Raw genomic sequence first — 13,168 nt, 5'->3', positions numbered from 1 at the left:
TCTGGCAAAGGGAAAAATAGTTGCACTACTTCTAATGCTGCCTTCTGAAATTAGTTCCTTTGGTTAATGCATTTTTAAGACAAGTACTGTATCACCATGCACATACAGAATGATCTTTGATGTTACTGGATGTTTATAAAATTTATTTTATGCTTTTTAGAGTTACTCCAATAAACGAAGAAAAGTTGTTATTACCATTTAACTGTTGGCTCTCCCTTATACTGATCTCAGTTTTATTTATGTTTTAATACAACTTTTTAAAATCCAAGAGTGATCTGACATCTGTTGAAATCGATTCTTAGCTCCAAAACCAAATCCAATCACCATGCAATGTTATTTCAGACCTTTCATAAGACAGGAGCACTACCAAAAGGATGCAATAATAAAAGCGCCCAACTGCTTCCTCAAAGAAAACTTCTTCTGCACTTTGGCCTCCCACAAATGCCTCCCCCTTAAGTTGCTTTTGAAGTACAGCTTGAAGGTCAAGGACTTGTAAGGAGCATACCTAAACCACAAGTCTGGGCATCAGAGGCAGTTAGTCTATGGCAGATTAGGTCTCCACACAAGCAAATTTACAATGTAATGCTTGTGCTCTGAAATATACAGTAAATTAACTCACGCAAGCCATGGTTCATTTGTGAGAACACTTGAGGTAGCCAAGCTATCTTTTTTACAGATAAATCAACATATCATCAGTGCTGGAGGCTGCCAAATCTTGCACTATTTCGGAACAGAAGCCACCCTGATTCAGGAACACATCATTACTTCAAAAGGAAATTTTCCAAGAAAATCCATGGAAGGTCAGTGCATAAATCAATGTTTTCACAAACATCTCAACTTAAGAACCATTATACACTTTTTTCCCTCAGTTATCACCACAAAATACTCAGACAGTTACTTATTAACTACACAACTGGCCATACCATTGTGCATGGGGTTTCAGACCAAGTGAGATTTTTTAAGATCCAAAGTATTACTCTTAGCTTCACTGGAAACTTCATAATGAGGCAGTCAAGGAGTCCTGAGCAAGGAGACCTGTGAGAAAACCCACTAAATAAGGAGTTTATCTGATGGATTTGAGATTATATGCATATGGAACACAATAATGATTTCCTCTTGCTTTGGTGGAAGCAAGTGAAACACAAGGCAGAGCGCTGAGAATATTGCACCAGCACAGCCCAAAGGAAACACAAAGGGCTGTAACTGAAAAGCAAAACAGGGGTGCAGAGCAAAGCTTGTAAAGACCTGAAATATATAAACCTCCTCCCTTTGGTTTTAAATTACCTTGACATTTTTCTTTCAGGTAGCTTTTCCTTTCCTCTTGGAGCTGGATATTCAAACCTTGCAAGTAAATAAGGAAAACAACAGTTTTAAAGATTGACACAATTTGTTTGATAAAGAGCAAGTTGTCAAAATTATGCATAGAAGCCCTAAGGCAGAAAAGAAAGAGTTTTCCATCACAGTGGTAAATAAAATCCTTGACACAGTCTGACTAAAGGGTCTAGCTAGCAAATTCAAGATCTAAGTTCTTCATTGTGACAGAAAAATCAAGGAAGACATACATAATTATTTTTTATCAAAACCAAAGTGACAAAAGCTTTAAACCTGCTGGGGTTTAACTCTGTGTAAAATAGTTTATTCAGCATTGCCTTTCCAATGTATTACCATGCTTTATATCAAATCAAAATGTTTCATTCGCATGCAATAAAAACCAAAACCAGGTTAGGTCAAAAAGGAATCCGTAAATAATTTTGATGCTAAGAAAATGTGACTTGCATTACCACAATACACACTAAAGTACATTGAAGCTTCCTGCATCAAAATTCAAAATAAAAACAGCATAATTATAGCTACTGTGGTCACAGGAGCTGTTACAATCCCAAATTTGAAGCAAATAATTAAAACATGCAATGTTGGTGGTCCTGTAGGACAATCCTGTCAGGCCCTGATATGCAGGTGTGACATGTGGAAGATGGATTCGACTTTTATCACATACACAGCCACAGACCCTGCATGCATGAGCTTTTTCTACAGCACAAAGATTTCTATGCTAAATTTCTAATTCAGGACCTATGGAACTATCCCATAGGTTGGTACTTAGTCCACAAAAAACATGGGTAGAAATTCCATTGTATCATCTGTCAGTAACTCCTATGTGGGAGTCTTCTGTGCTATTATAAGACAAATAGTAGCTAAAAGAATTAGTTGTCATCTTGCTTTGCATGCCAATTCAAGGTGTTTTTCAGATTCAAGGAGAACTTGGTATCCCTACTTGGTATGCATATGAGCACACATAAACAGATTAGTTGGTTTATGACTTAGAATCCAGCTTCAAGTTTGCTTTTCTCTTTTTTTTTTTTTTTTTTTTTGAGCTGTTTTATTTTTAACAGAGCACAATCAGCAGAAGCTTTCTGCATGCCCATTTTCCTCTCCTATATATCCTGGAAGGTTTTCCAATCAACGTCACTGTCACACAGACCATGTAAGGAACAGTCAAAGCAAGTGATTTCACATTACATAAGCTCTAACAAACAAGGAAACACAGCCTGATATCCAGCACAGACATCTTTAGCCCTCAAAAATCTGCTTCACTAAACGAAAGGTGACCTTTTATTTCTGCTGACAACTGAGATCTTACATTTCCAAGTCAGCCACTCCATGCAGCTATCACTTGAATGCATGAGTGGGGAATGCACCTTTCTGAAGGCAAAACAACTAAATTTCTATGGAAGTAAAATAAAAACATAAATAGATATTGTATAAGAATAGAAAAAAGATCTGAAACTAAAATTTTTGTTATATATTTACTTCAGATGCAAGATGAAGAATTCTGAAAGTTCCATTTTTTACCTGTAAATAAAAGGGGTTTCCACCATTAAATATTTTCAATTGTTTTCCATTTCTTCATTACAGTAGAAACCATTGAAGAGTATTACGAAAATAAAAATGAAACAGAAAATAAGAATTTCAAAAATTGGTTGCTCTCTAGTTCATAATAGGGAACAAACAAAATTTTCAGGCAGATTAAGCATAAATATTTGATTTGGGGTTTTATTTTTTAAGCAATAAAGTAATTAAATATAAAATGTAAATTATTTTTGATGATAAAGATTGTTGTGTATTGAAAATTCTCTGTTCCTAGAAGAAAAAAAGATGAAAAATGTCGCATAAAAATACAAACCTGCCTCAAGGATTGTCTTTGGTGTGAAATGGGAAGGTTTTCAATAGACTCCAATTTTTTTTTTTTTTCAATGGTAATTGTCAGTATTAAATAAAACACAGAGATGTTTTTGCTGATTACCTCCTGCACAATACAGAAAATACCAGAAAGATAAGGTAAAATAAATGTATTTTCTAAACTAGTATATTGAGAAAATTTCTGGTCTCTTGTCCACACTACATTTACAATAGCAGGAAAAATAACACTACCTTCTGTTTATTCACTTCAGGACTCCTTTTTTAATGACAGCTCTAGTAATCAGGAATAAGGCAGATTTTATGCAGGTTAGTTGCATGCATCAACACTAATGTAATTTTCTTTCTGTATGGCAGGGGATCATAAGGACGAGTAAGAGCTTCACATTAGAGAAGTTGTGGACAATACTGGATTGTGACTACCAGTAAGTGACATCCTGAGACAGTTTCACAAGGAGTCATGCACAGAGAAGTGGGTTGAGAAAATGATAAGTTGGATTCCTTTTCCAATTGCTTGACAGATTGAATGCAGATTCAGTTAATAACAGTCTGACTTAACAAATACCAGAATATACATTGCTGGGAAAAGAGTGTTAGAGCTAGATTTATAAGATTAAAAATACACAATGTCCTTATATTTATATGATTGACTGTGTTTAAATACTAATACTAGGAACTTAATTTGAAACAAGGAGGGAAATCTTCTTGTATTTAGCAAATGCATACAAATGTCCTGTCTAAATTCATTCAGCTCTCATGGTTTTAGAGCTACTGGTCCATTGCAAAGAGGTTGCCATGGCTACTGCTCCAGAGAAGGTCCATTGAATTGCCCATTACAATAAACTATTGCTTTTCAGATGCTACAAACCTACACATTGGAAAACACTATTTCCTCTTTCCTCCTCCCAACACAGCAAGCTTCCCCCAAAAACTGAACATTAGTGCACACGTGTGTGAAGAACCATGCCTGCTCTATCAGTTCTTCAGCTATAACCATTTCACATTTATTGCTAGCATAAACAGGAGGCAGGATCATGGAATCACAGAATGGGTTGGGTTGGAAGGGACCACAGTGGTTTGGTCTGGTCCAGCCTCCCTGCTCAAGCAGGATCATCCCAGAGCACACGACACAGGATTGTGTCCAGACAGTTCTTGAGTATCTCCAGTGAGGGAGACTCCACAGCCTCTCTGGGCAACCTGTTCCAGTGCTCTGTTAGTAAGGAAGTTCTTCCTCATGTTTAGGTGGAACCTCCTGTGCATCAGTTCCTGCCTGTTGCCTCTTGTCCTGTTGCTCTGCATCACTGGCAGAGCCTGGAAACATCCTCGTAGCACCCTTCCTTCAGATACTGACAGACACTGATGAGGGCCCCTCTCAGTTGTCTGCTCTTGAGGCTGAATAGGTCCAGCTCCCTCAGCCTTTCCTGGAAAGAGAGATGCTCCAATACCCTACTCATCTTCATTGGCAAAGACATCTTACTTGATCCCAAAGATTTTACTTAGAAACATCCCAGAAATGTTTTTCATAAAAATCCACAAACCTGTTAAATCCACTGACCAGTCACATTCAAATTTCATCAGGTCCAAGGTCCCACCAAGTCTAGTTTCCTAAAAATTTCATAAAGTTCAGTTGCTGAATTGAGTACTTCAGTTCTTCAACTACAAAAGAATGAAATTTGGGCACTTGCTGTCAGGGCATGGCACAGCCTTCTGGGGAGGCACTGCATGAGCCCTGAGATTGCAGCCACTGGCTGGGCTGATTGCCATTAGCCAGAGAACAGCTTTCATCAGCCCAGCCCTCCCCAGTAACAACACAGGGAACATGGATGGAGGGGACTCCCATCATCTCAAGTGTGGGCTGAAGGGAAAAAGAAGAGTTCTGTGTTGTGAGGTGCCTCAGGAAGGCAAAGATTTAGTTTCAGATAAGCATTGTTAACGCATGGCTGTAGGCCAAGCTAGTGAATGTTGAACCCCTGCTTTGGGGGATGGGCGTGTGAGCCCTGGATGAAGTTGTCCCACCCCAAACCCCTTGTGAAGGGCAGCCCAGGAATTCTGATTGGGCTTGAGTCCCTAGGGGTTTCTCCCTTACTGTTTTCCTAGTGGTCCTAACCCTAAACTCCACCCTCAAAGGTGGAGACTCTCAAGGCTTCTGTCCTTCAAAACGCATCACCCTGCTTTTGTTCAGAGCTCTTTGTCTCTGAATGAGTTTATGCCCATACTGAATGAATCATTTTATGAATAGAAGCCCATCTCGTTCTTGTCCCATACTGGTTCTCAGTAACTGTAGCTTCCCTGGATATGATCCTGCAGTTGGCAGACTGCGACAGTTCTGGAAACATCTGAGTCAAGGTGCACTGAAAGGCAGCCAGGTTTCCCCGGGGCAGCTCTGGCACTGGGTATTTTTCATTGAAGAGTTACAGGGGAAGTACAGAACTCTTTTCTTAAGTTCCACTGAGTTGATTTACAATTTGTTCCACACCAAATTAAGAGTGTCCTTCCAAAACTCCTTCATTAGGAAAAAAGCAAACTAGACAATATGATAACCACGCTTATCTGAAAAATGGGAAATTTATTCTTAAGATGTTTATTTAGAATACCTCAACTCTGGTAATCCCTGTGTAGGCATTCAAGCAGTTATTTGCTCCCTTTGAGGTCCTTGCTCTGCTTTTAACTAAAAAGTAAATCCTGAGAAATCCTCCAATTAAACGCCCACAGATATTTTCTGTTTGTATTTTGTAAGGGAAAAGAATACAAAGATGTCTTTCTGACAGGTTCTTTTGCAAAGACTTTTGCAGTTAAATTGAGACTTTAGCCTCATTTCTTTCTATCACATGGAATCATCAAGAAGCGATGTAACTTTCAGGTGAAGCAAATCTTACAATTTACAAGGACTAAAAAGGGAACACAAATAAACAAGAAATTAAAATAGTTAATTAATATGGTGCTTTCATGAACTACAGGCATTAGGAGTGGAAGAGTTGAGAAACATCATGTTTTTAGTGTTACAGAAAATATTTTGAACAATGGCCTACAAATGTCCCACAGTATTCTTGTCCTCCTGAATGACCCTTCACAGTTTCCAGCTACTTTGTTCAGGAATTTTAGTGATTAAAATCTCATAATCTCTTTCATAATAATTACAACATTTACTGAATGAACCTCATATCCTGCCTCAAGAATATGCAAAATTCTCCTCCCCTAATGCTGTCCAAATACCAACTTTAACAATGGCCTTCAGTTTTCTTCAAGTTGTTAATAATCATGTAGCTCTGTATCAAGATTTGCATGTATTCAGAAAGTTTTATGAGCAAAAATGTGGGGATTTGGGAGACTTAAATTTTCCTTTCCAGTGTCATAACAACAGCATATTCAATGTTTTCAGGGCTCTTTGAAAGTATTTCTTCAGTGTTGTTCTAAACTGGCTTTAATCAGAATACTTTATGTTCACTAATGTGAATACACTATTTTGGAAAAATTTTTCCTGATTATATATTTTTTTTAAATCTAGTGTTCATGACATTGCAAGCATCAAACACTTTCCCACTCAATGTTAACACTGACAGACCAACTCCAGTATTTTCCAGGATTGACAGAGTGATTTAAAAGTGATTTTAAAGCATTCTGTTCTGGTCAGTAGTGAAAGAAAGAACAGGGATGAGAGAAAAAATTGATTATGCACCCTAGGGGAGATTTGCTGCCTTATATCCCTATAGCCTTGCACATTTTTAAGATTCCTATTTCTGTGGATCACAGTGGAGGGCACAAACTGTAGGACAACCATTTTTGCCTTGTTCCCAACAGGTTGGCCACCGACTGAGGCCTAACATGGGTTTTAGGTTTCAGAGCATAGTCATGACCCATTCACCAGTTGTCACAGGACAGAGCTACTGCTCTAAATGGACAAGGGACTTCAGCAGAAGCTCCCATAATGTGGCATAGTCTTTTAGCCACAAGCTGCAACACATTCTGATTTTCCACCTGTTCAGGAGCATAGGATTGTCCATTAGAAACACCATTTTACCACAGGTGGAGCCGCTCACTAAATAAAACTCTTGCGTGGCTTAACAGCATCCTGAATTTCTGATTTCATTTCAACCAAAACATAACCAGTTGTTTGCAAGGTGCTTTCTTGGGATTCACTTTTGAGAGAATTTAACAATAAAGAGATAAATAAATGAGAGTTAAAAAATTACCATGGTGGGTGGCTAGTTCCTGGGTCATCTTATTTCCTTGACTACTCTGCTGCCATCCCATAACATGCCATAAACCCCAAGTGCTAGACAATAATCCACAAAGCATTGGCATTTACATTCTGGGTGCCAAATCCTTTGCCAGTACATCTTCTGATTGCTTTGTCAAGTACTGGCAAAAGCAACTACACCTGTGCCTGAGTAATTGTATCTGCCATAGGAATGTGTTATATGCATATGTCATCAGCCATGCTATCTCTGAAATTTTCTATCACATGCCCAGCATTAGGAAAATTTTTTTAACCCAGCACTTGAAGTCCTGTGGAGGCTAACAAAAAAAGTTTCAAGCAATTCTCTAAGTAACTTCTTCAGCTGAGTAAAATGCAAAACAAATGCCAAGTTATCTCTCTTATAAATATTCTGTGAACCTGCCAGCATATGTGTATAAATATTAAAATAAAGTCTTCTAAATCAATAAGAACATATTGTTTCGTAACCACTCTTTGAAAAATGAATGCATGTCTAACTAAAGGAGAAACATTAAAGTGGAGTCCTTGGTCACCTTACATTTGATTAATTAGCCAATCCTTTTAGTCACTCAAGTCACAAAAATAGATGGTCTTCCTAGCATGTTACAGGTATCTAGGAAAGAAGGAAGCATTAGTGTTTCTGTTGATTACACTAAACAACTATTGACAGTGTTTTGTATCTATGTGGTTTTGTGAAAGGGTGAGTGGTGCTCTGGGATTGTCAAAGAATTGCATGAGACTGCTGGAATTCTAATAAATAAGAAAAACATCCATATCCCAACACACACATCATACATACACTATGTATGGCGTGCTCTTGCTAAGTCCAGTCTGAATTTCTGAGTAACGTGCTCCCTATAGACTTAGAAATCAGAGGAGGTTAAATTGCTACAAGTTCCAGTTTTGGGTGTTTAAAATACGTCTAGTGAAATCAGCAAAGAATGAATAAAATTCTGAGCACAAGTAGCTTTGAAAACTTCCAGGACTCTCTTATACTATCTGCTACCCATACATACAAGAAAATTAATGCATACACTAATTGTTTTACCAAACATTGTGGACTAAGTCATAATATGCAAGTGATCCATCCATCCATCCATCCATCCATCCATGCATCCACGATCACAAAAAGAAGTAAAATTTACTGGGTTAAGTTCCATGTTATTGTAACTCATGGCAACTTCAGTTAGTTCATTCTACCATCTAGAAACACCCAAGACCATGTAATATTTTGAATATCCTTTTACTCATTCAAGAATGCACAAAAATTCAATTTCCATTGCCCATGAGGGACAGGCACAGAAGATCTTTACATCTTTTAAATGCCAAAATCTCTCCCATTCACTTAATGAAGAGTGTGGGCATGCTGTGAGCGTACAGTTTAACTGGCCAGCTGTTTTTCAGCTGTTGAATTTATAATTTTGGTGGGTATGTGCACTCTGGTCTATCTATAGGTAAGCTGAAATCATCTATATGTCAAAATTCCATGCCTTGGTGCTAAACTGGTCCTCACAGATCCAAACAGTGACACATAGACTCTACCAGGTTGCTCAGGATTTTGATTCCCCAAACAAAGCAAAATTAAACAATGTGGAACCTGAACTCATCTTCTTTTCATTTAATTACTGCAAGGAAAGAAAAAAACAGTAATACACATTAATGGTAATTTTCAGGTGGTGTACTGGGTCTACTATTTGCAGCCCTGGTGACAGAACAAGGTTGATTCAACAGGAATATTGAAAGCAAACTATTCCTATGAAACCAATGAAATTGTGTGGGGCTTTTTACCCAGCAGGACCTCAAATATTAACCCATGTAATGCTTTGCTCACAGAGTTAGGAGAAACCTTTCACTTTGTGAGAAGTGTCTCTTTTTTCCTGCCAGAACAAAATGTTCAGCTGAACACATCCTCAATAGCTGAGCAGAAATTTAGGTGACAGAAGGTCCACGGTACCTAAAGCAGCACTGAAAACACGTTACACTGGGGAGAGCTGCAACTTAAATCCTGCAGAAAATACAAAGGCTTACAGGAGTTTCACTTTATTACAGTAATTCTGTTTTTCAAGTGTTTAGAATAGATGATGATTTTTAAAGATGCTTTTCACTTTGCAGAAAACCAGTCAGGTTTCATACTTTCCTTCAAATCTATCACCTTGTGAGGTGAATAGTAGGTACCTTTTGATTGCTTTAGTCATATTATGTTATGGCTCATTGTGATATGACAACACATGACAGATAAAGCTAACAGCACTTGGCATGCCAGATCATCTCTATCCTGTTGCATTTCAGAGATTTTATTTTAGCTTTTACTCCTACACAGTGCATAAGATCATGATTCAATCCTAGGTTTGCAGGTTGGAAGGGACCTCAGGACCTCTCTAGTCCAGCCTTGTGCTCAGAATGGGTGAGCTACATGGTCAGGCAACTTTGCTCAGGGCTTTCTTTACGCTTTTAGGTCTTGAAAGCTTCTGAGAGCAGAGATGGCACAACCTCTGTGGGCAACCGATTCCAGTGTTTGAATTCTCACCGTGAGGGGAAAAGTTTTCTATCTATTCCACCTGAGTCTTGCATTTCAATTTACACTCTTATCTCACATCCTCCCACCTTGCCCCTTGTGAAAGGCCTGGCTCCATCTTGATGGCCTCCTTGTGGGAACCAGGCAATTGCTATTAGGTGTTATTCCTCTCCCCAAAGCCTCCTCTTCTGCAGGTTGAACAAAACAGATTTCCCTCAACCTCTCTGTGCTCCCCAGACCTTTACAGTCACTCTTGGTAAGCTTGAGTTCTCCCCAGGCACTATCACTGGTGCCCACATGGACACAGGGGAGAATGAACAGTCTGAGGGTCCCACAAAGCTTTGCAGACTCTGTTTGGAGCCCAGAGTGTGAGCCTCTGGCCAGAAAAATACCTCTGAGGATGACAGGGTCAGGTCTGCAGAGGACCACAGGACCCCTCCAGGTCCAAGTCCCAGCCCCATAGCCAGGAGTGAGGGCTCCTTGTGTTGGTGCATGGTTCTGAGCCGGGCAGCCATGGACCTGCCCTCCCTGCACGCTGCACCTTGGCTTTCACCGAGCCCGGCCTGCAGCCACAGGCCTGTGCGCAGACAGGCAGCTGCCTCTGCTCCACCGGGAGCCCCAGGCCTCCAGCCTCCCTCCACACACCCCCAGGCTCTCAGGGACCCTCCAGCTGTGCCCGTCAGCCTCTCCTTTCCACAAAGATCCCACAAAGAGCCCCATGTCCCCTGGCAGCTGCCCCCTGCCAGGGCAGCTCCATGGGCATGCTGTCCACCTCACCTCTGCCCCATAATATCTGTGGGAGGCCTTCACTGTGCTGTGCGTTATCCTGGAAGTTAAAAACCTGCTTTTCATGATCTAGAAGGTTGTAAAAATGAAGTGATCCTTGATAAGTGGTAGTAAGGAGGATGGTTGATCACTCAGAGGAGCAACAATAGAAACAACAAGAAATAATAAATAATACACTATGTGTACATTTGAACAACTGAAGGCTTTGTAAATAGTCACTGAAGATTTTATGTTGTAAATAATTGCTGCAACTTTACGAGGGTTTTTTGTACGCTTTTTTCAACCATTACTAGTAAACCTATGAAACCCCTGACAAGAAGAAAAGCGCAACTCACTATAAAAGGACAAATTATTCTGAAGAATTAAAAGCTTCAATCAATATAAAAATTAAGTTGTTTTGATCTTGCAGTATATTTTTCAGTAGTCCTACAGAAGGTCAGTCAATAATGTTATAGAATTTCCTCAAAATATTTCATATCAAAAACCCAGAAAACAATCTATTCCTTGTAACAGGTCACAGTTCTAGTCTGTGGAGATTTTTTTTTTCCTCACAGCATGCATGCCACTGATACAGGCATAGTGAATAAAGTGGATAAGATAGCAATATAATCAAGATTTTACCTAGGCCATGAAATGTGTGTACATGTAATCTGTGTACTCTTTCAAGTTCAGGCAATATTCTCTAGCTGCCAATCTTTCATTTGGAAAAGAATAAAGCTGATAATTTAGAAAATATCTTATATTAAAAAAAAAAAATCTTTCTCTTCCTGATAATGTTTTTACTGTTTTTTTGTACTTATCTCACTTCAGTTAATACAGAACTACAAATATTTGTATTCAGGCATCAAATACCTTTCAGAGGGGATGATTCTGGTCTGCATCCATTTGTAACTAGACTACTATGCAATTTAATTTAATTAACTAATTTAATTTGATTATTAAAAAGTTTCTTAGATTTCATTTTTAAAGTAATATGTTGCTACAGAGATTTTAGAATGCAGAGGTTGTTTTAAACATAACATATCACTTACAGATTTTGTTTCCCTTCCTGCATTTACCTTCTTCTACTCACTCCTACACTTTCTCTGACCTGGAGAGTTTGAAAAAGCATTTTTACTTCAAGAACATAAAATTAAATACTAGTTCCTGTTAAACCTAATGTTGAAAATACTACACATATCAGCTAAGTACTTCACTTGACAATACTTTTGTTCAGCTGAATAGGGAAAGTTCCATTTTTTTTCAAACAAGACCAGAATTAAATGATTCTGAAAGCCCTACAGCAGTCCTTAGAAAACAGCTTTCAGTGTTCTGGAAGAGCAGAAATATGTCCATGAAGTTAACAGTGAGTATTTTTGTCTCCTATAAAGCGTCTCCTTTGTGATTTTTTTTAAATAAGCCCTCTGATTTCCAAAGGATCAGCAGCTCTGCCTACCTTAGTTGATAATACAGGCTAGTAGGAAGAGAACAATGGAGCTGAGGAGCTGAGCTCTGTGCTCTGCACACCAGAGCTGCTTTATCTTGGACATCATGTAATGAATTGCATGGCCAGTTGTAGCCGGAGTGCATTATATGGGCTCACAGATCACAACTTCCAGTTTAATTTTATCCCAAAGAGGTTCACTGCATGTGGTGCAAGATTGCTGTGACATGTGAGCCAAGGCTCAAGAGGGAGGAATGAGGAAGAGATGTGTTTCAAAAGCACACTCCTGATTCAAGCCCAGACACTAATACTAGAAATTCCCAGGTGCGCCTCCATTATCTTTATTTCAGCAGCAAGTGATTAACTAATTACATTACATTATTTGCAAGTTATTTGGACCTAGGGGAGGCAAAAGATTCCTAATGTCAACATGCAGAGTATTAATAGTACACAGTGTTAATACTTTTCAGGGTACTTGTAGAACAGAGCAAATTTTATAGATCTTAAGCATTTGATTTTTCTCTCCCATGATGGCATCAAGTATCATCAATATATATTTTTATGGGGGGAAAGAAGCAAACAGTTATTAAAGAAGAAAAAGTGATTTTTTATCATTTTAATCTTTTTGCTACCTACTATGCATCTAGAAAATACACATTCTTCAGTTATTTTATTTACATTCCTACTACACCTGAAAATATACAAACATTTGTATTGTTCCCTTACTCTTACATTGACATCCTGTTTTGCCATTAAGCTATATAGGAAGAATATTTTTTATTTATATAATATAGGAATATAGGAAGAATCTTTTTTATTTCAAGAAGGTAGGTAAAGAGAACTTTGCATTATATTGAAAAGATGTATGTGGTCATCAGCACTAGTAAAGAGTGAAAAAAAAATATATCATCAATTAAACATTTACATTTGCAAAGTATAAATTTTAAAAAACAAAAAATTGTTTAAATGAAGACTGAAAATCTCAACATACAGATGGTGAAATATATTGTAATGGAAAAAAAAGAATACAAAA

The 13,168-nt window shown here is 38.3% G+C and overlaps 1 long non-coding RNA gene across 1 annotated transcript in view; it reads right to left on the bottom strand.

Annotated features, from left to right (window-relative positions):
• LOC147653057 (uncharacterized) overlaps window positions 1-10,523 on the bottom strand; it is a 121,442-nt gene extending 110,919 nt beyond the window's left edge. The window contains exons 1-2 of the long non-coding RNA XR_015287197.1: window positions 10,319-10,523; window positions 1,285-1,341 (exon numbers count right to left, since the gene is read on the bottom strand). This is a non-coding gene — a long non-coding RNA (uncharacterized LOC147653057). The remainder of the gene's footprint in view (window positions 1-1,284; window positions 1,342-10,318) is intronic.
• Window positions 10,524-13,168: the final 2,645 nt, after the last annotated feature.

Source organism: Cyanistes caeruleus, chromosome 5, assembly GCF_971803275.1.
Source record: "Cyanistes caeruleus chromosome 5, bCyaCae1.hap1.1, whole genome shotgun sequence".
In the NCBI taxonomy this organism is placed as follows: Eukaryota; Metazoa; Chordata; class Aves; order Passeriformes; family Paridae; genus Cyanistes; species Cyanistes caeruleus.
This window is presented reverse-complemented; position numbering and strand designations above follow the sequence as displayed.